General features: G+C 38.2%; 1 protein-coding gene and 1 long non-coding RNA gene across 5 annotated transcripts in view; both read left to right on the top strand.

Annotated features, from left to right (window-relative positions):
• AKT3 (AKT serine/threonine kinase 3) overlaps positions 1-24,157 on the top strand; it is a 284,036-nt gene that overhangs the window by 40,386 nt on the left and 219,493 nt on the right. The window lies entirely within an intron of this gene.
• LOC129652975 (uncharacterized) overlaps positions 11,624-24,157 on the top strand; it is a 31,652-nt gene continuing 19,118 nt past the window's right edge. The window contains exon 1 of the long non-coding RNA XR_008714879.1: positions 11,624-20,977. This is a non-coding gene — a long non-coding RNA (uncharacterized LOC129652975). The remainder of the gene's footprint in view (positions 20,978-24,157) is intronic.

The following is a 24,157-nucleotide window of genomic DNA, read 5'->3' on the forward strand; positions in this document are numbered from 1 at the left end:
TGAAACTCCAGTACTTTGGCCACCTCATGTGAAGAGTTGACTCACTGGAAAAGACTCTGATGCTGGGAGGGATTAGGGGCAGGAGAAGAAGGGGACGACAGAGGATGAGATGGCTGGATGGCATCCGACTCAATGGACGTGAGTTGAGTGAACTCCGGGAGTTGCTGATGGACAGGGAGGCCTGGCGTGCTGCCGTCACGGGGTCACCAAGAGTCGGACACGACTGAGCGACTGAATTGAACTGAAGTAATCTGCAGATGATTTTAAGTAAACGGGAAGGTGTGTATAGGTTGTATGGAAGTACTTTGTCATTTTATATAAGGGGTTGAACATCCACAAACTTTGGTATCCACGAGGGTCCTGGAACCCTGTGGATACCAAGGGAGGACTGTAGTCTTTAAAACAGTAACTCTCCGTTCCCCCCTGAATGAGAGATAGAGCAGGAATCAGAAATAGCTGACTTTTTTGAAATCAGAAAGCAGATGGACAGGCAGTAACTGATGAGCAGAAAGGAAAGCTTACAGTACCCGCAAGTGCACAATGCCGGTAAGAGGTGTAATGCAGTTAGTTGCCCCTTTAACAGCACAGGGGACCCCCAGGCCGTCCCAGTTTCACATGTGAGTTTACAATCTTGCCTTCCATATCTGGTGTTCTATATCCACACAGTCAACCAACTATGGATCATGTAGTACATATTTTGTGAAAAAATCTGTGTATAGGTGGATCTATGCAGTTCAGCTCATGTGATTCAAGGGTTGTCTGTACTGTATCTCTGTGCTCCCAAAAGGCTCAGCCTTGGGAAGCTCCAGACATTAAGAAAATCGAGATCAGAAGTGGAGCAGAAAACAGGGAGACTGGTCAGAAAATATGTACGCTTATAGGTGGAATCCTTAGGTTCTCTCCCTTTGTATCCTGTTGGTAAGTGACTCCCTTCACCACCAATCCTGGTCTCAGTAGACCAAGATATATCGTTTATAACATTGAAGAAGTACCTGCGTTTTAAAACCAGGAGCAGTGGGTGGCTGATTATTTAAAACAGGAAAGTTAAGGGAAACTGTATCCAAACTCTGAAACTCTTAACTTGGCTTCCCTTCGTCTATCTAGCTCATATTCTGCAGCTTTCTTCAGGTACTGGTAGGCTCACCCACAATAAATTCCATCTGTTGACCAGCCTTGTTCCCTCACATAGATCTTTCAATTTTGTTTTTTCAGAACCTTATTCTTAACTATGAACTAATAATCCAAGACCATCAGACATTTGGGGAAAACCTCCATTAAAAAAAAAAAAAAAAAAGGTCAACATAAGCAAACAGAAATAAAGAAGTGGAGGAGGGAAATGATACTTGGAGTATTGGGAGAAAACAGACAACATAGGGATCAAAAGAAAACCTTAAAAAAAATCCTGTAATAGTATTATCAGAGAAGATACCCATCTCTCTAACCACTAAAATGATAGAGAAAGTAAAGAAAAACCCATGAGAATAAAGAGAGGGTAATGAGGGTGAAGAGAACCAGATGAAACATGACAGCAGACAGAAGGTATCAACTGTTGGAAGTTGAGAACCTGATGTAGATGTAGCAGAATTGGGAAAGCAGAAACTTAGTCCTGTGGTAGGGATAGTTGTGCGATTAGAAATCGGTCTTCCTCAGTTATGTCCTTTGTTTTATTTGCACTACTGGTTCTTATTTTTTGAGTAGGATACTCTTGATTGAAGCTGTTCATGGGTTAACCACCAGGGGAAAAATCAGAATTTTCAAAATATAGTTTTTGTTTTCATGTGGTTCTCTTAAGTGGTATGCATTGCACCCTTCTCCCTATTGTTTGTCAATCATAATTTTATAGAAATGGATAGCTGATGCTTTTTTGGGTGCCAGTGACATGGGATTGAAAAGGATGCCCAAAAGAAAAATACAATATTCAGCTAAGAATGTGTTCTGAAGTTTGCTCATAAAGTAGTTATTTAAAACTTGGTACTTTCTTTTAAAATGATGTAATAAATGGTCATTAGGTTCTCAGACTAAACTTTAAAAAACTTATCAACAATTAAATGGGCATTGGTGAGTGCTCCAGGAGACTGAACTGCTTTGTATAAAATTTTCCTAAGAAAAATTATTTTTTTGTGGCTAAAGTGGCTATATGGATTTGGAATAATGAAGACTTGAATTCAAATCCTGCCTCTGCCATTTTTATGCTTTGTAACCTCGAATAAGTTATTGTTTCCTAATCTAAGTAGAATCTAAATCAGTAAAATGAGATTAATAATATACTGCTCAGAGGGTAGTTGTAATGATTCAATGAAATTAAAATAGATAACTCACTCAACCTAGCTCCTGGACCCTGTAGGGTCAGTGAATTTTAGTGGTTTCCTTCACTTTTCCCCTTCTGTGCTATGTAGTAAGGTGAAACATTAAGGAGGGACTTAAGGGAAGTGTGTGTCGAGTGAAGGTATGTTAACATTTTTTAAAAAGAATTCCTATATTTTAAAAATTTTGCCTTGTTTATTTGCTACACATGTTTTCCTTGTCACTTGATATACTTGCTATTTGAATACTGTAGAAAGAGCTTAGGAGTGGGACTCAGGAAATCCAAGGTCTAGTCCGCTTCCTGACTGACTCGATGAATGATGGCTGTGAGTGTTACTTCGCCGCTTTGGGTCTCATGTCTGATTTGAAAAGTGAAAGTGTTTTATTATAAGATGACATCCAGAAATCTGTTTCTGCTCTAACATTATATGATTTTGAGATCTGTGAGGCTGAAGTTATCTTTTTTGCCACCTGTGTTTTATGGGGTGTTAAGGCTTGGGAAACATGTGTTGTTGTAAACTCAGTATAATGTGTTTGGAAGACTTGAGATTATTTGAAAGTAACCAGACTTATAGCTGATGTTTGGCTTTTTCTTTGGAAAATAGTTCTGGCTATGAAACCTATTTTTGATTGGAAATGTACCAGGGGTAGCCACTGTTTTTCTTCCTACAGAGATAAGTGATCTCTCTTAGTGCTGTTTACATGAAGCTATCGCCTTTATGTTTTTCAAAGTCATATGGATTTTACCATCGCTGTTGTAAACCCTTTCCTCCTGACAGTTGTGGACATTCTTATTCCTAGCATGATTTGGGAGATGTGTGTGTATGTGTGTGTTTTAAATTGTATTTAATGTTTGTTATGCTAATTTTAGTTCAGCTCCCACCCCAGGCTAGATCTTGTTTCCATGGTGTTTTTTTCATAGTCTGAATTTATATATATATATATATATATAAATAAAATATATTTCTGATTTTATATCTTTTTTCCCCAATTGGATTGAAAGCTCTTGACGGGTAGTGACCACATTTTTTTACTGACTTTCATCTCTAATGTCTGGCACATAATTGACATTCAGGATGTATTTTTTGAGAAAATGAATAAATTCATGTTTCTCAACAAATATTAAGTGAGTAGAAATATAGTGGTAAATAACTCAAAATAACTAGAATTAACAATAGCCTTTGCTATTGTTAGTAAAAACTCAAAATACTTAACTAGAATTAACTGCAGCCTTTGCTTTTACAAAGCAGTGAATCTAAAAGGAAAGGAAAAAATCAAGGTGATTGTATAAATGACTTTTGTTATTGTTTGTGCAAGAACAGTGAACATTCCCTAGTACAGGAAGCAACTTTTAAAAACTGTTGGCAGAACTAAGAAGTCAGACTGTCCTTGACCCTTAGATCAAATGTTTTAGAGCCCAAGTTTCGTAAATCTTTGTCAGTTTGGAATAAACATTTTGACACAATGAAAGATTTATTCTGTAATTCTGGTCTTTATAAACAAAGAGCTTAACTAAATTTGCAGAAACAAAAAGCAAAAACTTTCTAATTTGTATTAGTTTCATTTTTAAAAAGTTCATTTCTTTTCAAGTGCATAATACTGTGAAGGGAGTGCAGCTGTATTAGTAGATAAACATGGTGATTCATTTGGCCCTGAGCTACCTAGTGAAGCCTGGAGGGGCTCCTTTTGTTCTTTCCCCCACCCAGTGGCATAATGTTTTTCTTCCTCCTCTCCTTATTGTGGGAAGGGGACTGGAATAAGTGACTGTTTAGCTTTACCTGATTTGATTAAGAGGTAAGGGGAAAAGATTTCACTATTTACTTCTTTTTCTTCATCATTAACATACTGTGCTGTACTCTTCAGTCTCTTAAGTCATATCTGACTCTTTGTGACCCCATGGACTGTAGCATGCCTGGCTTCCCTGTCCTTCACCATCTCCTGGAATTTGCTCAGATTCATGTCCATTGAGTCCGTGATGCTATCTAACCATCTCATCCTCTGTTGCCCGCTTCTCCTTTTGGCTTCAATCTTTACCAGTATCTGGGTCTTCTAGTGAGTTGGCTCTTGGCATCAAATGGCCGAAGTATTGGAGCCTCAGCTTTAGCATCAGTCCTTACATGAATGAATATTTATGGTTGATTTCCTTTAGGATTGACTGGTTTGATCTCCTTGCTGTCCAAGGGACTCTCAGGAGTCTTCTCCAGCACTACAGTTCAAAAGCATCAGTTCTCCGCTCAGCCTTCTTTATGGTCCAACTCTCACATCCATACTTAACTACTGGAAAAACCGTAGCTTTGACTGTGTGACTTTTGTTGGCAAAATGATCTCTGCTTTTTAATATGCTGTGTAGGTTTGTCATGGCTTTCCTTCCAAGGAGCAGGCATCTTTTAATTTCATGGCTACAGTCATGGTCCACAGTGGGTTTGGAGCCCAAGAAAATAAAATCTGTCATTGTTTCCACTTTTTCCCCTTCTATTTGCATAAAGCATATGGTTTTCATCCAGTGCACATACTTTACTGAGTATGTGGAATAATAGTTTGCTGTTATATATTACTTCAGTTTTTACAAAGCCCGTTTGCTTGATGCTCTGTTTTGAATACTTTATTGTTATGAGTCAAAGGTGTCTTCAGGTATGTTAATTTTGGAAGCAAAGTACGCTTTTATCCAGTGGTATTGGGATAATATACTCATGATTAATTTATGGTAGAGATTTTATGAGCTGTATGAAGAACTTTTATAAGAAACATAGGATGATCCTTCATATTTTGGAATATATTTTAGAAAAGGACCAATGTATGTGACTTTTATATAAATCCTGTAAGTAGTTGTGTATTTCAGTATACATTGTTTTCTGTGTATTTCATATCACTTTCAGTTCAGTTCAGTCGCTCAGTCATGTCCAACTCTTTGTGACCCCATGAATTGCAGCACACCAGGCCTCCCTGTCCATCACCAACTCCCAGAGTTCACCCAAACTCAGGTCCATCGAGTCGGTGATGCCATCCAGCCATCTCATCCTCTGTTGTCCCCCTTTCCTCCTGCCCCCAATCCCTCCCAGCATCAGAGTCTTTTCCAATGAGTCAACTCTTCGCATGAGGTGGCCAAAGTACTGGAATTTCAGCTTTAGCATCCGTCCTTCTGAAGAACACCCAGGACTGATCTCCTTTAGAATGGACTGGTTGGATCTCCTTGCAGTCCAAGGGACTCTCAAGAGTCTTCTCCAACACCACAGTTCAAAAGCATCAATTCTACGGTGCTCAGCTTTCTTCACAGTCCAACTCTCACATCCATACATGACCACTGGAAAAACCATAGCCTTGACTAGAAGGACCTTTGTTGGCAAAGTAATGTCTCTGCTTTTGAATATGCTATCTAGGTTGGTCATAACTTTCCTTCCAAGGAGTAATCATCTTTTAATTTCATGGCTGCAGTCACCATCTGCAGTGGTTTTGGAGCCCCCAAAAATAAAGTCTGACAGTGTTTCCACTGTTTCCCCATCTATTTCCCATGAAGTGATGGGACCAGATGCCATGATCTTCGTTTTCTGAATGTTGAGCTTTAAGCCAACTTTTTCACTCTCCTCTTTCACTTTCATCAAGAGGCTTTTTAGTTCCTCTTCACTTAGTGCATGGATTTGTTGCTGAGCTTTTCTTTTTTTTCTTTTCTATCCTTTTCATTTGATCTGTATGTTTGTTTTTGTGTCAGTACTGTACTGGTTTGATGAGTGTAGCTTTATAGTGTAGTCTGAAGTCAGGGAGCCTGATTCCTCCAGCTCAGTTCTTCTTTCTCAAGATTGTTATGGCTATTTAGGGTCTTTTGTGTTTACATACAAAATTTAAGATCATTTGTTCTAATTCTGTGAAAATTGCCATTGGTAATTTGATAAGAATTACATTGAATCTGTAGATTTCCTTGGATAATGTGATCTTTTTAACAATTATTGATTGTTCCAATCTGGAAACATGTTATCTTTCCATATGTTTGTGTCATCTTCGGTTTCTTTCACTAGTGTCTATAATGGGGGCATGGGTCTTTTGGCTCCTTAGGAAGATTTATTCCTAGCTATATTTTTCTTTTGGATGTGATGGTAAATGGGATTGTTTCTTTGATTTCTCATTCTGATATTTCATTGTTAGTGTATAGAAATGCAACAGATTTCTGTATATTAATTTTATATCTTGCAACTTTACCTAATTTATTGATAAGTTGTAGTGGGTTGCTTCTTGAGGATTTTCTATTGATATGCATAGTATTATGTCATCTGTAAACAGTGACAGTCTTACTTCTTTTCCAGTTTGATTGATTATATTTTTATACTCATCTGATTGCTGTGGCTAGGAATTCCAGAACTGTGTTGAATAAAAATGGCAAGAACAGTGTGTACATGTCAATCCCCAGTTCCTTTTCCCCGTCCTTCCCCTCCCTGGTAAGCATAAGTTCATTCTCTAAATCTGTGAGTTTGTTTCTGTATTATAGATAAAATAATCTTTATCATTTTTTTAAGATACTGCATGTAAGCAATAACATATGATACTTGTTTTTCTCTGTTTGACTTACTTTACTTAAGATGATAATCTCCAGGTTCATCCATATTGCTACAAATGGCAATATTTCGTTCTTTTTAATAGCTGAGTAATATTCCATTACATATATGTACCACATCTTTTTCCATTTGTCCGTTGATGGATATTTAGGTTGCTTCCTTCTTCAGTTTTGTTAATGTGGTATATTACATTGACTGATTTGCTGATATTGAAAAATTGTTGCATCTCTGGGACAAATGCAACTTGATCATGGTGTGTGATGTTTTAAAGGTACAATAAATTCTGTGCATATGAAACTTCAAGTTGAGAACTTTCAAAATTGTGAACCTGTGTTCCATCAACATCAAGTGTGAGTGGAATTGCAGCTGGCTCTCCATTTCCTAATGCTGATGACCCTTCACCTCTACCATCTCCCACGTCCTCTACCTCCTCCAGTCAGTAACTCTTCTTGCCTCCTCACTCGATGCCAGCCCCTGTATGCCAGCTGTTGTAGTGTGCTACTGTACTTTTCGAGGTGTTGTACTGTAAGATTAAAAATGCTTTCTATATTTTTTGGTTTTGTTTTTTATATCCTATTTGTTTGAAAAACATTGTAAATCTATTATAGTAGAGTACAGTATAACACATTGTGTTCGTTGGGTACCTAGGCCAACTTTGTTGGACTTAGGAACAAATTGGACTTCCTTACCTGTGTGCTCTCAGAACTGAACTCATTTGTGTGCAGCGGACTTGTTGGGTTATGTTTGCTAGTATTTTGTTGAGAATTTTTCATCTGTGTTCATTAGTGATGCTGAACTGTAATTTTCTTTTTTTGTGATATCTTAGTCTGGTTTTAGTATCAGGGTTATGATAGCTTCATGGATTGAGGATAAAAGTTTTCCTTTTTCTGCGAAGTTTTGGAATAGTTTCAGAAGGATAAGTGTTAATGCTTCTCTAAATGTTTGGTAGAATTTACTTGTGAAACCATCTGGTTCTGGACTTTTGTTTGTTAGGTGTTTTTAGATTACTGATTGAATTGCCTTACTGGTAATTGATCTGTTCATATTTTCTGTTCCTGCCTGATTGATTCTTGGGAGAGTATACCTTTCTAATAATTAGTCCATTTCTTCTAGATTGTCCATTTTTATTGGTGTATAGTTGCCTGTAGTAGTCTCTTAATGATCCTTTGTGTTTCCGTGGTGTCGTTTGTAGCTTCTTCTTTTTCATTTCTGTCTTGTTTGGTTTGGGCTCACTCTAAATTTTTCTTAATGACTCTGGCTAAAGGTTTATTGATATTTGTTTATCCTTTCAGGGAACTGGCTTTTGGTTTTGTTGATTTTTTTTCTGTTGTTTTTGTAGTCTCCATTTCATTCATTTCTGCTCTTTATGATTTTTTTTCTTCCTTTGGGTTTTGTTTTCCTTTCTCTAGTTGCTTCAGGTTAGGTTGTTTATTTGTGACTTCTCTTGTTTCCTGAGGTAAACTTGTATTACTATGAATGTTCTTAGAACTGCTTTTTCTGTGTCCCATTGGTTTTGGGTTGTTGTGTTTGTATTTGCATCTAGGTGTTTTGATTTCCTCTTTGATTTCTCCAATGACTCATTGGTTGTTTAGTAACATACTATTTAGCCTCCAAGCGTTTGTGGGTTTTTTTGCAGTTTTTTTCTTGTTGATGATTTCTAATCTTATAGTGTTGTGGTCAGGAAAGGTGCTTGATTTGATTACTATTTCCTTAAAGCCACTACAGCTTGTTTTGTGGCCTAGCATGTGATCCATCCTAGAGAAAGTTCATGTGCAATTTAAAAGAATGTGTATTCTCCCGCTTTTGGATGGAATGGTGTCTCTCTATATCAATTAAGTCCATTTGGTTTAATGTGTTATCTAAGGTAGGTGATTCCTTACTGTTTTTCTGTCTGGATGATCTGTCTATTGATATAAGTGAGGGTGTTAAAGTCCTTTACTATTATTGTATTATTGTTGATTTCTCCTTTTAATGTCTGCTAATATTTCCCTTATATATTGAGGTACTCCTATGTTGGGCACATGTATATTTATAATTGTTATATCTTCTGGGATTATCCCTTGGTCATCAGAGTGTCCATTTGTCTGTTTGTAATAATAATAATCTTTAATAGTCTTTGTCTCTTTAAAATAATAGTGTTTGTTATAAAGTCTATTTTGTCTCATATGAGTCTGCTGCTCCAGCTTTCTTTTGATTTCTCTTTGCCTGGAATACCTTTCTCCATCCTCTCACTTTTAGTCTCTGTGTTTCTAGATCTGAAGTGAGTCTTTTGTAGGCAGCATATATATGGGTCTTATTTTTGTATCCATTCAACCAATCTCAATCTTTTGGCTAGAGCATTTAGTTCATTTACATTTAAGGTAGTTATCAGTGTTGTGTTGGTTTCTGCCATACAACAACGTGAATCATCTGTAAGTATACGTGTATACCCTTCCTCTTGAACCACTCTACCCCCTTCCCACCTCTCTTTGTTGTCACAGCGCGCAAGGTTGACCTCCATGTATTATATAGTAACTTCCCACTAGCTAGCTATTTTACATATAGTAATGTATATATTTCAGTGCTACTCTGGGTTCGTCCCATTCTCTCCTTCCCCTGCTGTGTCCACAGGTCTGTTCTCTATGTTTGCATCTCTGTTCCTGCCCTGCAGATGGCTTCATCAGAACCGTTTTTCTAGATTCCATATATATGAGTTAATATATAGTATTTGTTCTTCTCTTTCTTACTTGCTTCAGTCTGTATAACAGGCTCTAGGTTCACCTACCTCAGTTCAACTGACTTGTTAATTGTTTTGAATTTGTTTTTATAGGCGCCTCCCCTTTCTTTTTTGTTCTCTTCTCTTGTGATTTGATGACTATCTGTAGTGTTATATTTGGATTCCCTTTTCTTTTTTGTATATATATCTGTGATAGATTTTTGGTTTGCAGTTAGCATGAGGTTTTTGTATAGCAGTCTGTATATATACATGGTTATCTTAAGTTACTCATCTCTCACTTCTAAATGTATTTTAACAACCCTGCATTTGTACTTTCCTCCCCTAACAGTTCTTGTTTTTGACATTATATTTACATCTAATTGTTCTGTGTATCCCTTATTGTGGACAGAGATGATTTTAATACCTTTTCTCTTTTAACTTCCGTACTAGCTTTGTGTGTATCCTTGATTTCCTACCTTTACTGCATGTTTCCCTTTAAAAGTGGAAGTGAATTCGCTCAGTCGTGTCCGACTCTTAGCGACCCCATTGACTGCAGCCTACCAGGCTCCTCCGTCTATGGGATTTTCCAGGCAAGAGTACTGGAGAGGGTTGCCATTTCCTTCTCCAGAGGATCTTCCCAACCCAGGGATCGAACCCAGGTCTCCCGCACTGTAGGCAGATGCTTTACTGTCTGAGCCACCAGGGAAGCCTCATTTTTCCCTTTAGTAGTGACGTATTTCATGTCATAATTTTCTCATTTCTAGTTGTGGCCTTTTCTTTTTCGCCTAGAGAAGTTCCTTTAACATTTGCTGTAAAGCTGGTTTGGTGGTGCTAAATTCCTACAGCTTACTTGACTTTAAAGGTTTTGATTTCTTCATTGAATCTGAATGAGAGCCTTGCTGAGTAGAGCACTTGGTTGTAGGTATTCTCCTTGAATCATTCTAAATATATTGTGCCACTTTTTTTCTGGCCTGCAGTTTCTGCTGAAAAATCAGTTGATAACCTTTACATACTGGTTTATTTTTTTAGTGTTACATTTTTAAGGTGTATTTATATTGATACATGGAGTTGTGATTTTTTCATTTTCACTGCTATGTGGTTTTGCATGAATAAACCACACTTTAAAAAACTGTTCTGTTGAAGAGCTTCAAGTGGTTGCCAGTTTTTTCCCTGTTACAAGCAGTGCTGTAACAAATGTTTTTGTACATGCCCTGTGTATATGTGAAATTTTTATTGCAAGTAGAAAATTGCTAGATCTTAGGGTAGATCCCCTGGGGAAGGAATAGGCTACTCACTCCAGTATTAATGGGCTTCTCTGGTGACTCAGATGGCAAAGAATCCACCTGCAATGTGGGAGACCTGGGTTTGATCCTTGGTTTGGGAAGATCCTCTGGAGGAGGGCATGGCAATTCACTCCAATATTCTTTACTGGAGAATCCCTATAGACAGAGAGATTCTCTGTCCCTGGTGGGCTATAGTCCATGAGGTTGGATAGAGTCACACACGACTGAGTGACTAAGCACAGCACAGCCCAGGGTATGCTCAGCCTTCACCTTTACTAGATTTTCTATATTTTCTAAAGTGGTTGTTAGCATTTTATTTCCACCAGCAGTTTCCACCAAGACTAGTCATCTTGTCAAACATAATTTTTGTCATTCTGATGTATGAGAAATGGTATTTAGTATTTTAAATTTGATTTTCTCTGGTTATTAATGGCAGTCCTAGTTTTTTTATATGTTAATTCCTACTTTTTTTAAATTGCCTTTTCTACTCTTTGCTCCACCACCCTTGTTCCTTTTAGTTTGTGGCTTGTCCTTCTAGATTTTGTGTAGTAAAATTTTTTTGTACCAAAAATTTTCATTTTCAATACAGATACATTTGACAATCTTTTACTTTATAATTTGCTCCTAGTATCATATTTAGGAACTTTTCCTACACCGAGGTTATAATAATAGTCTTTTTATTAATTAACTGTTGCTCTATAACAAATTGGGGTTTCCTAGGTGGTGCTACTGGTAAAGAATCTGCCTGCCAATGCAGGAGACACAAAAGATGCAGGTTCGATTCCTGGGTTGGGACTATCCCCTGGAATAGGAAATGACACCCCACTCCAGTATTCTTACCTGGAAAATTCCATGGGCAGAGGAGCCTGGCAGGTTACAGAACATCGGGCTGCCAAGAGTTGGGCATCATTGAATCACTGAGCACACGTATACATACACATACTATAACATTACCAGCAAAACCTATTTGCCTAAAAGAATAAATATTTATTATTCCTTTTCACTTCTGGAAACAGTGTGTCTGGGTGATTCTGATCTTGGTCTCTTAAGAGATTGTAGTCAAGGTGTTGGTCAGGGTTTCAGTCATTTGAAGGCTTAATTACAGCTGGAGGGCTTGCTTTTAAAGATAGCCTACTCAGATGGCCAGTGAGTTGGTGTAGGCTTTTGGTGGGAGGCCTCAGTTCCTCTTGAGGTGATCCTTTACCAGGGCCACTTGTGAGTTACAATTTGGAGGCTGACTTTGCCTGCATGAGTGAGCCAGGAAATAACAGTGGAAACTTAAGTCTTTTGTGATCTATCCTTTGTAGTCACTATCACTCAGCTTGTCCTTTGTGGGAGGAGACTGTACTGAGATTGGAATACCAAGGTGGGAGGATCACCAAAGGCTATCTTGGAGCCTCGCTAGCAGAGTGTCTTGTGTGTGTGCTTAGTCGCTTAGTTGTGTCCGACTCTTCGCAACCCCATGGACTGTAACCCACCAGGCTCGTTTCTGCATGGGGATTCTCCAGGGAAGAATACTGGGGTGGGTTTCCATGCCCTCCTCCAGGGGATCTTCCCAACCCAGGTCTTTCTCATTGCAGGCGGATTCTTTACCGTCTGAGCTAGCAGGGAAGCTCAGAGTGTCTTATGCTTTAAAATAAAATACCTAATAGTTACTTCACATTTAGGCTTTCTTTTTAATCTACCTTGAGTATGTTATGGTATATGTGTGTGTGTGTGTTTAGAAGGGGACCTAATATTATTATTTTTCTAAAAGTATAGTAATTGTCTCATTTGCTGAATAATCCATCATATTGTTGTTTTTCTATGTGGGTTTGCTTTTGGGCTCTGTATTCTCTTTTAGCCTGTTTTTAAAAATTCCTATGCCAATACCACTTTACAGTACCATAGATCAATACCACTTGATCTAAGGCAAGTCTCAAACTCTACTCTTCTTCATGATTGGTTTAGTTCTTGTCTCCAAAGACTGTTAAGAGAGAAACTGTTGAGTAAATCCTTTTGACTTTTAGAATCAGATTCTATGAACATATCTTTTGGGATTTTACTTATTTTAAGGAATATAAACATATAACTCTTTTTTTCATTATAAAAATAATAGTTGCTTAGTGAATATTTGTAAAATACAGATAAGCTGAAAAACTTAAAAAAAATAAAGTGTCTGTAACCCCATCCTCCAAACATGGCCATTATTGTAGCATTAAGAATTTCTTAAGTATTCATGTCGATGTATGGCAAAAAGCACCACAATATTGAAAGGTAATTAGCCTCCAATTAAAATGAATAAATTAACTAAAAAATTAAATCTGTAACAAAAGACATCACATATTGGGAAAAATAAGGATTAACACTGTTATTGTAGTGTGTGTCCATACAACATTAAGAAAAATATAAATAGGAAAATGGACAAAGAATATGAACAGGCGTTTGACAGAGGAGGATGTACAGAGAAATCCATACACTCTTTCCTCAAATGTTAACATTTTTCCACATTTGCATTGTTTTTCTTTTTTCTCTCCTCCTCCGTCTCATTTCCTCTCTGTCCCAGTGCTTTGTCCTTCATTCCACGTCGATACATTTATTAGAAATACTTAAAATATTTTAAAGATACTTAGGTTCAAATACATGTTTATTTTCTGAACCATTTGAGACATGATGACCCTTTTATTTTCTAAAACTGGAACACGATCTTACATAATTAAAGTGCAGTTATAAAAATCAAGAAACTAAGATTAACACAATGCTATTATCATCCAAATATTGCCAGTAATAATATTCATAGCCCTCTGTCTCCAAAAAATTCTTGGATCATTATGTAAGAGTCATGTGACTTCATGATGTCTAGTCATGCAGTGGAAGCAGATGGTACTGATCTGTCCCGGTCCTGGTGATGTTAACTTGATCACTGCTTACAATGGTGTCTACCAAAACTGTTCTCCATTGTAAGGTTATTATTTTTCCATCTGTAATTAAAAAGAATCTTGTGGTGTGACACTTTGTGACAGTATAAATATCTAGGTATTCCTCAAACTTTGGCCCACCAGTTTCAGCATTCAGTTATGGCTCTTGTTTGGGTCAGCTATTTGTGATACATGGTGATTTTCTAATTTACTGTTCCTTTTTCATTTTAATTGATTTTATTACAGAAAATTTTTCTCTTATGGGTGCTGTTTTACTCAATGGATTATAGTCTTTTACTATCATTATTAATTCTGAATTCTCAAACTATCCTGGATTTGGCCCATGTAAGCCCCCGAAAAGCTAGGTCTATATTATTTTGACATGTTTCCATCAATTTGTGAAGACTTTCTGACACAATAAAATATTCCAGGCTTATCATATAGTTTCCCAGGTCTGGAATCAATCATTTTCCCAAGGAGTTCTGATTCCTTTTCATGGGAAATAGTATTATCTTTCTTTTATTCTTAATTATCTTTATTCTTCATTACTGTTTGTTTTTATACTATCTTGATTTGTTCTGTTTTTCCGTGACTTATCATACTGCTTTAATTAAGTTTTATAGTTTAGTTCTTTATTTAATTATTAGATCTCCCTGGTGTATATTTCACCCTAGAGAAGAATCATCTGTTTTTACTTGTCCTCCAGAACCTCATAATTCTGGTTTTTTCTTTTGACCTGTTTGATTATTTATCTCATGCTTCTTCTGGATTCTTCTTCCTTGATTATAATTTTAAAGGGTAGATTTCCCTGGGATCCTTCCCTTCCTCTGAGAAACCAGTCAGTGTCACTGGTCATCTCTGTTGGTAGGAAATCTATACTAGTTCCTTCTCCCTAGGGACAATGTGATAATATGTATCAGAGTTACAAATTTATATTCCCATTTCAGGGAGTGTATCCTTCAGGTATATTTTCACATTTTGTGATGATATATGTACAGGGTTGTTCATACAAATGTTGTATGTAATAGCAAAAGATTTGGAGATTATCCACAGTAATCTGAAAGAAAACCTTGTTATTGTTTTTCTTCCCTTTTCTTTTGATTTTTTTAATATATGTCAGCCAAAATAATATATTGTAATAGAGTGGAACAAAAGCTCAAATGTCCATAAATAGTGGATAGGTTAATAATGATGCAGTAGTACAGTGGAATATTATGCAGTTGAAAAGGAATAGGAAGAATTTATTTACATGGAAAATCATGGAAAAATTATTGCAGTTAATAAGAAAAAGAGTAAGATGCAGAGCTTATATAGAGGACTTTCTGTGTAAAGGAGGGAAGTAGATTGTGTAGTTTTATTTGCTCTATTGGTATATGGCACCCCACTCCAGTACTCTTGCCTAGAAAATCCCACGGACGGAGGAGCCTGGTGGGCTGCAGTCCATAGGGTCGCTAGGAGTCGGACACGACTGAGTGACTTCACTTCCACTTTTCACTTTCATGCATTGGAGAAGGAAATGGCAACCCACTCCAGTGTTCTTGCCTGGAGAATCCCAGGGACGGGGGAGCCTGGTGGACTGCTCTCTATGGGGTCGCACAGAGTCGGACACGACTGAAGTGACTTAGCATAGCATAGCATTGGTATAAAGGAACTCTGGAAGGAAAAATAAGAAACTAACAGTTTTCCCCAAGAAGAAGGATATGACCCAGGCAGGTTGCAGAGGTATGAAGAGACTCTTTACTGTGTATCTTTTTAATCTGTTTGATTTTTGACATGTGAAAATACTACCTGTTGAATTCAACTTGTCTTCTAGTAAAACTTACACCTGGTTTTACAAATTCGGAGTTTTCACTAGTTCTGAACCACTGGCCCAGAGCATAAAATGTTTTTCAACACACTGTGAAGCCTTTTTCTCTGTAGCTTTATACTTTGCCACTTCTGGCTCCATATTTTACACCCTGGCAACACTGAATGTCCTGTAGTTCTCACAAGTGGCACTGTTTCATAACTGTGTATGTTTCACCTATGTCTTCTCATATTTATCATTGGAGAATCAGTTTGTTTTCTTCTCTGGAAAGCTGTTGTGCACCTCTGCAGGCTGAGTTAGGTAATTGTATAATACTCTTTGTGTTTGTCTAGTATTACCTTTGGAGAAGGCAATGGCACCCCACTCCAGTACCCTTGCCTGGAAAATCCCATGGATGGAGGAGCCTGGTAGGCTGCAGTCCATGGGGTCGCGAAGAGTCGGACACGACTGAGCGACTTCACTTTCACTTTTCACTTTCATGCATTGGAGAAGGAAATGGCAACCCACTCCAGTGTCCTTGCCTGGAGAATCCCAGGGATGGGGGAGCCTGGTGGGCTGCCGTCTATGGGGTCACACAGAGTTGGACATGACTAAAGCAACTTAGCAGCAGCAGCAGTATTACCTTAACCATATTTCCTTTTAACGATTAGCTCCTTATATAGTACCCACACATAGACATGCAAAGACTTGCTTTGATTTTTTTTTTCCCCCTAATAACTCTGCATGTAGGGTAGAGGCCATCTCAAATGGCTTGTAGTCTTCAATGGAGACCTTCATGCAGGAATGTAACTGACATATGACAGAGGGTAATAAATGAGACAGTAGGCAAGATTATACTTGCAGAGAAGTTCTTTTACATGGGCCTTAAGATGCACCACAGTCCAGATGGAGACCTTTTAATAGGGCCTGTTCAGGAGCAGCAGGTAATCAAGTATAGCTTCAATGTAGAGGAATCATGACTCAAGGTGAATTGGGAAGGAAAGTAAAAAAAAATAAAAAAACAGGGACAGATTGTGAGAGGCCTAACATTCTAGTCTGAGAAATTTAAATAGTATCTTGTAGGCAGAGTAGGACTATCGAATGTTTCTGAACAAGGAGCCAATCTGATATGTGTTTTAGGATGATTACTTTTATACTTTCTGTAGAGTGGTTTGAAAAAGGAAGCAATGAGAGACAGGGGCATCTGTTAGGATATTTTATACTGTAAACTACAGTGTTGAATATGGAATTGAAAAGGAACAGTCCCAGCTTTCAAATTCCATTTTTCTGTCCATCTAGTCCATTCAAGTTAGAATGGTCTTTTATTTCAAAAGTGAGAGTCTCTTCATCTTTGGAGAGACAGCTTATATGTAATGTCTACTAGTAATCCAAATGTATTAATTGTTCCCTGTTCTGACTGCATTTCATTTGTTTATGACTTTTTTTCATACTCTGTCTCGTAGTAGTTGTCTTACTCACCCCTGAAATTGTTCCCTTCTGGAAACCTTTGTGTTACTTTATTTGACTTTATTCATCTAACACTTATCATATTGTATTATTGTTGTTTGTTTCAGTAAACATTTCTTGGGTACCAAACCTGGAGGAATTCATACTTTTGGCATTCCATATGTTATAATATATGATTAGATGTCTGAGTTTTTTAGGGCAACTTTATTTTGATTTCTTGCACGTAACATATTTGATGATACATATTATGAACTCAGTATTATGGAGATATCAGAGGAACAGTGTTAGTTAAAAGCCCAATTTAAATCCTGGTTCTACCACTGTAGCCTGTGTATTTAGCCTATTTAAGCCATAGTTTTCTCAACTCAGGCTTCCGTGATAGCTCAGTTGGTAAAGAATCCACCTGCAATGCAGGAGACCCCAATTCAGTTCCTAGGTTGGGAAGATCTGCTAGAAAAGGGATAGGCTATGCACTCCAGTATTCTTGGACTTCACTTGTGGCTCAGCTGGTAAAGAATCTGCCTGCAATGTGGAAGACCTGGGTCAATCCCTGGGTTGGGAAGATCCCCTGGAGAAGGGGAAGGCTACCCACTCCAGTATTCTGGCCTGGATAATTCCGTGGACTGTATAGTCCATGGGGTCGCAAAGTAAAATGGGAAACTGTCTTGGGCTGCCATGACAAAATATCACACACTGAGAAGACTGGACAGAAATCTATTTCTTACAGTTCTAGAGGCTATGACTATTAAGAGCATAGTGTCAGCATTTTTGGGTTCTGGTGAGAACTCTTCCTGGCTTGCAGGCAATACCTACCTTCTCCTTGTGTCTCACATGGTGGAAAGAGACAGGACAAACTCTCTGATGTCTCTTATAAGGGAAATAATTCCATCATGAGGTCTCCACCTTTGTGACCCTGTCTAAACCCAATTTATTCCCAAAGACCCCATCACATTTGGGATTAGGTTTTCAACATGAATTTGGTTGGGGGGTACAAATAGTCCCTCAGTTCAGTTCAGTTCAGTTCAGTCACTCAGTCGTGTCCAACTCTTTGCGACCACATGGACTGCAGCACGCCAGGCCTCCCTGTCCATCACCAGCTCCCAGAGTTTACTCAAACTCATGTCCATCGAGTCAGTGATGCCATCCCGCCATCTCATCCTCTGTCGTCCCCTTTTCCTCCTGCCCCCAATCCCTCCCAGCATCAGAGTCTTTTCCAATGAGTCAACTCTTCGCATGAGGTGGCCAAAGTATTGGAGTTTCAGCTTTAGCATCAGTCCTTGCAACGAACACCCAGGACTGATCTCCTTTAGAATGGACTGATTGGATCTCCTTGCAGTCCAAGGGACTCTCAAGAGTCTTCTCCAACACCACAGTTCAAAAGCATCAATTCTTTGGCACTCAGCTTTCTTCACAGTCCAACTCTCACATCCATACATGACCACTGGAAAAACCATGGCCTTCACTAAACGGACATTTGTTGGCAAAGCAGTGTCTCTGCTTTTGAATATGCTATCTAGGTTGGTCATAACTTTCCTTCCAAGGGGTAATCATCTTTTAATTTCATGGCTGCAGTCACCATCTGCAGTGATTTTGGAGCCCAGAAAAATAAAGTCTGACACTGTTTCCACTGTTTCCCCATCTATTTCCCATGAAGTGATGAGACCAGATGCCATGATCTTCGTTTTCTGAATGTTGAGCTTTAAGCCAACTTTTTCACTCTCCTCTTTCACTTTTATCAAGAGGCTTCTTAGTTCCTCTTCACTTTCTGCCATAAGGCTGGTGTCATCTGCATATCTGAGGTTATTGATATTTCTCCTGGCATCTTGATTCCAGCTTGTGTTTCTTCCAGCCCAGCGTTTCTCATGATGTACTCTGCATATAAGTTAAATAAGCAGGGTGACAATATACAGCCTTGACGTACTCCTTTTCCTATTTGGAACCAGTCTGTTGTTCCATGTCCAGTTCTAACTGTTGCTTCCTGACCTGCATGTAGTCCCTAGTACTATCTTATACAGTGGTTTTGAAAATTGAATAATTAATGGAAAGCATTTAGCACTGTGCTTCCAGCATAAAAAGTGATGGGTTTGTTTATTCTGTTGTTGTCAGTATCATTTTGACTTGGCCTAATTTTACATATTATGTAATGGTGGAAAACTAGAAATGAATTGGCGATTTTGCTCTTCATTGATGGAGAATATGTGATAGTATTAATCATGAAGAGAAATGTAGGAAGAAGGGTAGGATTGCAGGCTTGCTGATGAGAGGTGCTTTATTCACTCTATCAAGAGGCAAGGAGAAGATGGAGGCAAATGTCAGGTTTATAGATGTAGCATAAAATGCCAAGAGTAGAAGAAAAGAGAACCTTTAATATTCTTTATAAGTGTATGATCTTTAAATGCAGTTTTTAATTGTTTTTACTCAAATCTTTTATGTTTCTTTTCTCTGATTTCATTGATAAGGATGAATTTTTGTGTGAGCCCAGGAAGCAGAAGTATGATTTTTATCTTTATCCACAAATACCACTAAATTTGTTTTGCTGGATTTTCAAAAGTTCTGTTTCAGACATTTTGAATCTTTGACATATTTTGACAGTTTAGAATTGGGCTATAATCTATTCATATCCTCTAGCTTGTGGGATTTACTTTCTCCTCTCTAAGTTAATGAATCAAGGGCTTATTAGCCTTTCTAGAACTATTAAGAATCTCTCAGTCTTTCACTTTTGGCAATAATTGTCTCCACATTTACTTTATAGAGTCCCCTTTGGTGGAGCCCACAGGCAGAGAGGAAGCACAGGATTCATAAGATGGCGGGCGGGTGAGTGACTGAGAATTTGGGCTGCAATTGGAAAAAATAAAGTGGCAGTGGTTACACCTTAATAAGAGGAATAGATTTGAAGTCTAAGTTGGGACATTATGTTGTCTTGGTCAGGTCTGTAAAGAATGGAATGGTTTTAAGGTTTATTTTTTCAATACAAAGTTTATTAATACTTTATATAGCATAGCTATCATGCCATATTGTATGATTTTATCAAAATTCACTCTGTGACTCAACACATAATCAACAGTTTGAGGGAACATAGAAATATTTATCTGCGAGTACATCTTCTTTTGTGGTAGTAGTGTTTAAAAATACATCATTAAATTGTGGTTTGGGGCTTATCTTTTTTGTTTTAAAAACAGAAATTTCACCTCTTAGTAATATAACCCTGAATGAATTTTTTGTGAGTGTATGTAGTGGGGTGTAGTTAGATGAGGCTGACAGTACAATTACAAAGGAGAAAAAGTTTGTTTCCAGGACCCTTTCACTGCTATTTCCTTATTCCTTCAGCCTCATTTGGTTGAAGGAGTTATCCTCCACAGGGCCTTGACAGCTTGTCTTTGTTTCTTTTGTTTTTGTTTTCTTTCATTTTTTGACAGGTTATCTTTGAAAGATTGAATAGCAGATTATTTTATGTTTAAATGAGGGCTTTTGAAAATTCATACAGAATTTCCTTATGATGAAACTAGAAACATTGACATCTATTGGGAGAAAGATTTTTAGTAAATAGAGTTTTTTGACTCTGCTTCTTGAGTCACAACCTGTTGCCAGGTAGGAATGGAATGGACACTGTTAACAGATCTCAAACATGCTAGTGTCTGAGTATCTGTGCTAGGTCTTTTATATATTCATTTGATCCTCACAGGGAGCTTGTGAGATGGGCATTCTTACTCACATTTTATAGTAGAGGTACTTCAAGAGGCACAGACACGTGAAGTCACCTTCCTAAAGAGGTCACAGTGGAGGCGCATCTTAGAATCACATCTTAGGACTCTCGGACTCCAAACCTTTTACATTTACCAGTACACCGGTATTTGACGATCATTTTATCTTCTTGCTTAATCTGTAGTTCTTTTGGTGAATATAAGATATCTTGCCCTCAAGAATTCCTTTACAGGCTTCTTCAGAGATGGCGCCCCATCTCCTGTATATGTCACCACACTAGATCATGCTGCTTGTAGTGGGTGAGTCTTGAGCTTTTTGTGTGTTTCTTGCTAGGAGTATAAAATTGCCTTATTAGTAGAGATGGTCAGCAACTACAGCATTCAGTGGTAAACATACCGAGTTAGGTTTGTTTGTTTTCTAGCAGATTCACCAGCTCTGAAATTTGTATAGGGATGTATATATGAGAACGTATATATGTGTGATGTATATGTGTGAACTGTAATGTTTGGGAATTATCACAGCAAGAATAAATAAATTTCTTGTTATTGATGCTTTTGAACAGATATATTCAGGACTACAAAACATTTTGAAAATGTTCATTCAACAAAGCATTATAAAGTGCCAGATTCTATACTGAACACAACATGAAAAACACATGGTTTCAACCCTCAGTGCAATGAAAGTTTAAAAGGGAGACAAATGTGTGAGGTAACTATTAAGATACTCTGTAGTCATTATAGTGATGGAGACATGTAGGACAAGGAGTGGGCATACCGTGAAAGGTCAGGTTATCTGTGCTTGGGTGATCTAAGAAGAGGCTGCAGTTTAAACCGAAGGCTGAGTATATTCTTGACTACAAGACAGTTCATGGTGTGCTTGTACATACTGCATACACAGCATTTGCACAGACAGCGTTTTCCTTCCTTGTACATGTACATTTAGTGTTAGGCTTGAACACTTGGTGTTTTCCCTTTACCTCAAATCATACATCCCCGCATGTATCTTTCAGAAGGCTTCTCCTGTAATTGTTTCTTTGTTTCCCTTTATTTTTCTGTTCTCCAGCTCTAAAATTTCTCTGGTTTTTGGAAGGAGGCAGACTAATTTCTGGATAGTAAAGGAAAGTTAAATTTATGATGATCGCTCTATTTCTGCATTCTCTACAGCACTTAGTAGTGAGTGAAGCATCACAGTGATGGTGGGAGATGGTAAAGAGAGCAGGGTATTGGAACTAGGCACCTGATTGCTTTATAATTTTTACTGTCACACAAACGGTTTTCTTCTGCCTAAAATAAGGACTAAAAGTGTGACTAGCTATGTTCTTGAGCTGAGAGTGAAATAGAGGACAGTCGCCTAGAGGAAAACACTGCATTCAGTGGTATATTAATTACTTCCTGCCCCATTTTGATTGTAAGGCTTTTTGGTGAATTATGCTTATGAAGCATTCCCTTATGATTAAGGATTAGGATACATGCCTATCTCTGTCTCTAATATATGCTGGTTTTTATAGGCTGACACATTGGCATATGTTTAGGCAGTTCAGTTTAGTTGAGAAGCCACTTTCCATGGTATTATAGAAAGAGCCCTACACCAAAAGTTAGGAAAACTGAATTCTGATCCTGCCCCTGCCTCTTAAGTAATTTTTTTTTTCTCCTTTGATCTCATCAGGTAACCTCTCTTAGGTCTCAGTTTCTTGCTTTTTAAATACTGGGGTAGGATAATGCTCCTTAAAGTATTGCTCAGCTCACACTAATTATTTTATTGTTGACAAAAGGCTATTTATTCACCTACTAAATCTTTATTGCGTGCTTCCATATTTCAGGTTCTGTGTTAGGTGCAGTCAGAGACACATGGAGGATAGATGTATGGTCAATGAGAGGGAATCGAGAGTTGAGAAGTAAACTTACACAACTCTGATAAATTTTTGACAAAGGTAGCAAGCCCATTCACTGGGAGGATAGTCTTCAGCAAATGATGCTGGGAGAACTGGACTTCCACATGCAGAAGAATCAGTTTAGATCCCCACTTCATACTGTATACAAAAAATAACTCAAAATTGATTAAAGACATAAACATGAAAGCTACAACTATACATCTCTTGGGCTTCCCTCATAGCTCAGTTGGTGAAGAATCTGCCTGCAATGCATGAGACCCGGGTTCAATTCCTGGGTTGGGAAAATCCCCTGAAGAAGGAAATGGCAACCCATTCCAGTATTTCTCCCTGGAGAATTCCATGGACAGAGGAGCCTGGCAGGCTACAGTCCAGGAAGTCAAAGGAGTTAGACACAACTTAGCGACTAAACCATACATCTCTTAGAAGGAAATGAGTACATCTTTGTGATCTTGAGCTGGGCAGTAGATTTTTAGATTTGGTATCAAATGCACGAGCAACCAATGAAAAACCGAAAAATTGGAACTCATCAAAATTAAAAACATGTCAAATGACACTCTTAAGAAACTGAAAAGATGATCCACAGGATGAGGGAAAATATTTGAAAATCATATACCTGATAAAGTACCCAGAGTATATCAAGAATTTTTATAAATCATCTATAGCCCAAATTAAAAGTGGCCAAAAGATCTAAATTGACGTTTTTCTTTTCAAAGAATATACACAAATGGCCGGTAATACATGACAAAATGCTCAACATCAGTAGCCAGCAGAGAAATGCAAAATCATGGGAGATACCACTTCACACCCATTCAGTTCAGTTCAATTCAGTCCAGTAGCTCAGTCATGTCCGACTCCTTGCGACCCCATGAATCACAGCACGCCAGGTCTCCCTGTCTATCACCAACTCCCGGAGTTCACCCAAACTCATGTGCATCAAGTCGGTGATGCCATCCAGCCATCTCATCCTCTGTCGTCCCCTTCTCCTCCTGCCCCCAGTCTCTCCCAGCATCAGAGTCTTTTCCAGTGAGTCTACTCTTTGCATGAGGTGGCCAAAGTATTGGAGTTTCAGCTTTAGCATCATTCCTTCCAAAGAATACCCAGGACTGATCTCCTTTAGAATAGACTGGTTGGATCTCCTTGCAGTCCAAGGGACTCTCAAGAGTCTTCTCCAACACCACAGTTCAAAAGCCTCAATTCTTCGGCGCTCAGCTTTCTTCACAGTCCAACTCTCACATCCATACATGACCCCTGGAAAAACCATAGCCTTGACTAGATGGACCTTTGTTGGCAAAGTAATGTCTCTGCTTTTGAAATGCTATCTAGGTTGGTCATAACTTTCATTCCAAGGAGTAAGTGTCTTTTAATTTCATGGCTGCAGTCACCATCTGCAGTGATTTTGGAGCCCAGAAAAATAAAGTCTGACACTGTTTCCACTGTTTCCCATGAAGTGATGGGACCAGATGCCATGATCTTCGTTTTTTGAATGTTGAGCTTTAAGCCAACTTTTTCACTCTCCACTTTCACTTTCATCAAGAGGCTTCTTAGTTCCTCTTCACTTTCTGCCATAAGGGTGGTGTCATCTGCATAT

The sequence above is a fragment of the Bubalus kerabau genome, chromosome 5 (assembly GCF_029407905.1).
Source record: "Bubalus kerabau isolate K-KA32 ecotype Philippines breed swamp buffalo chromosome 5, PCC_UOA_SB_1v2, whole genome shotgun sequence".
NCBI classification, from domain to species: domain Eukaryota; kingdom Metazoa; phylum Chordata; class Mammalia; order Artiodactyla; family Bovidae; genus Bubalus; species Bubalus kerabau.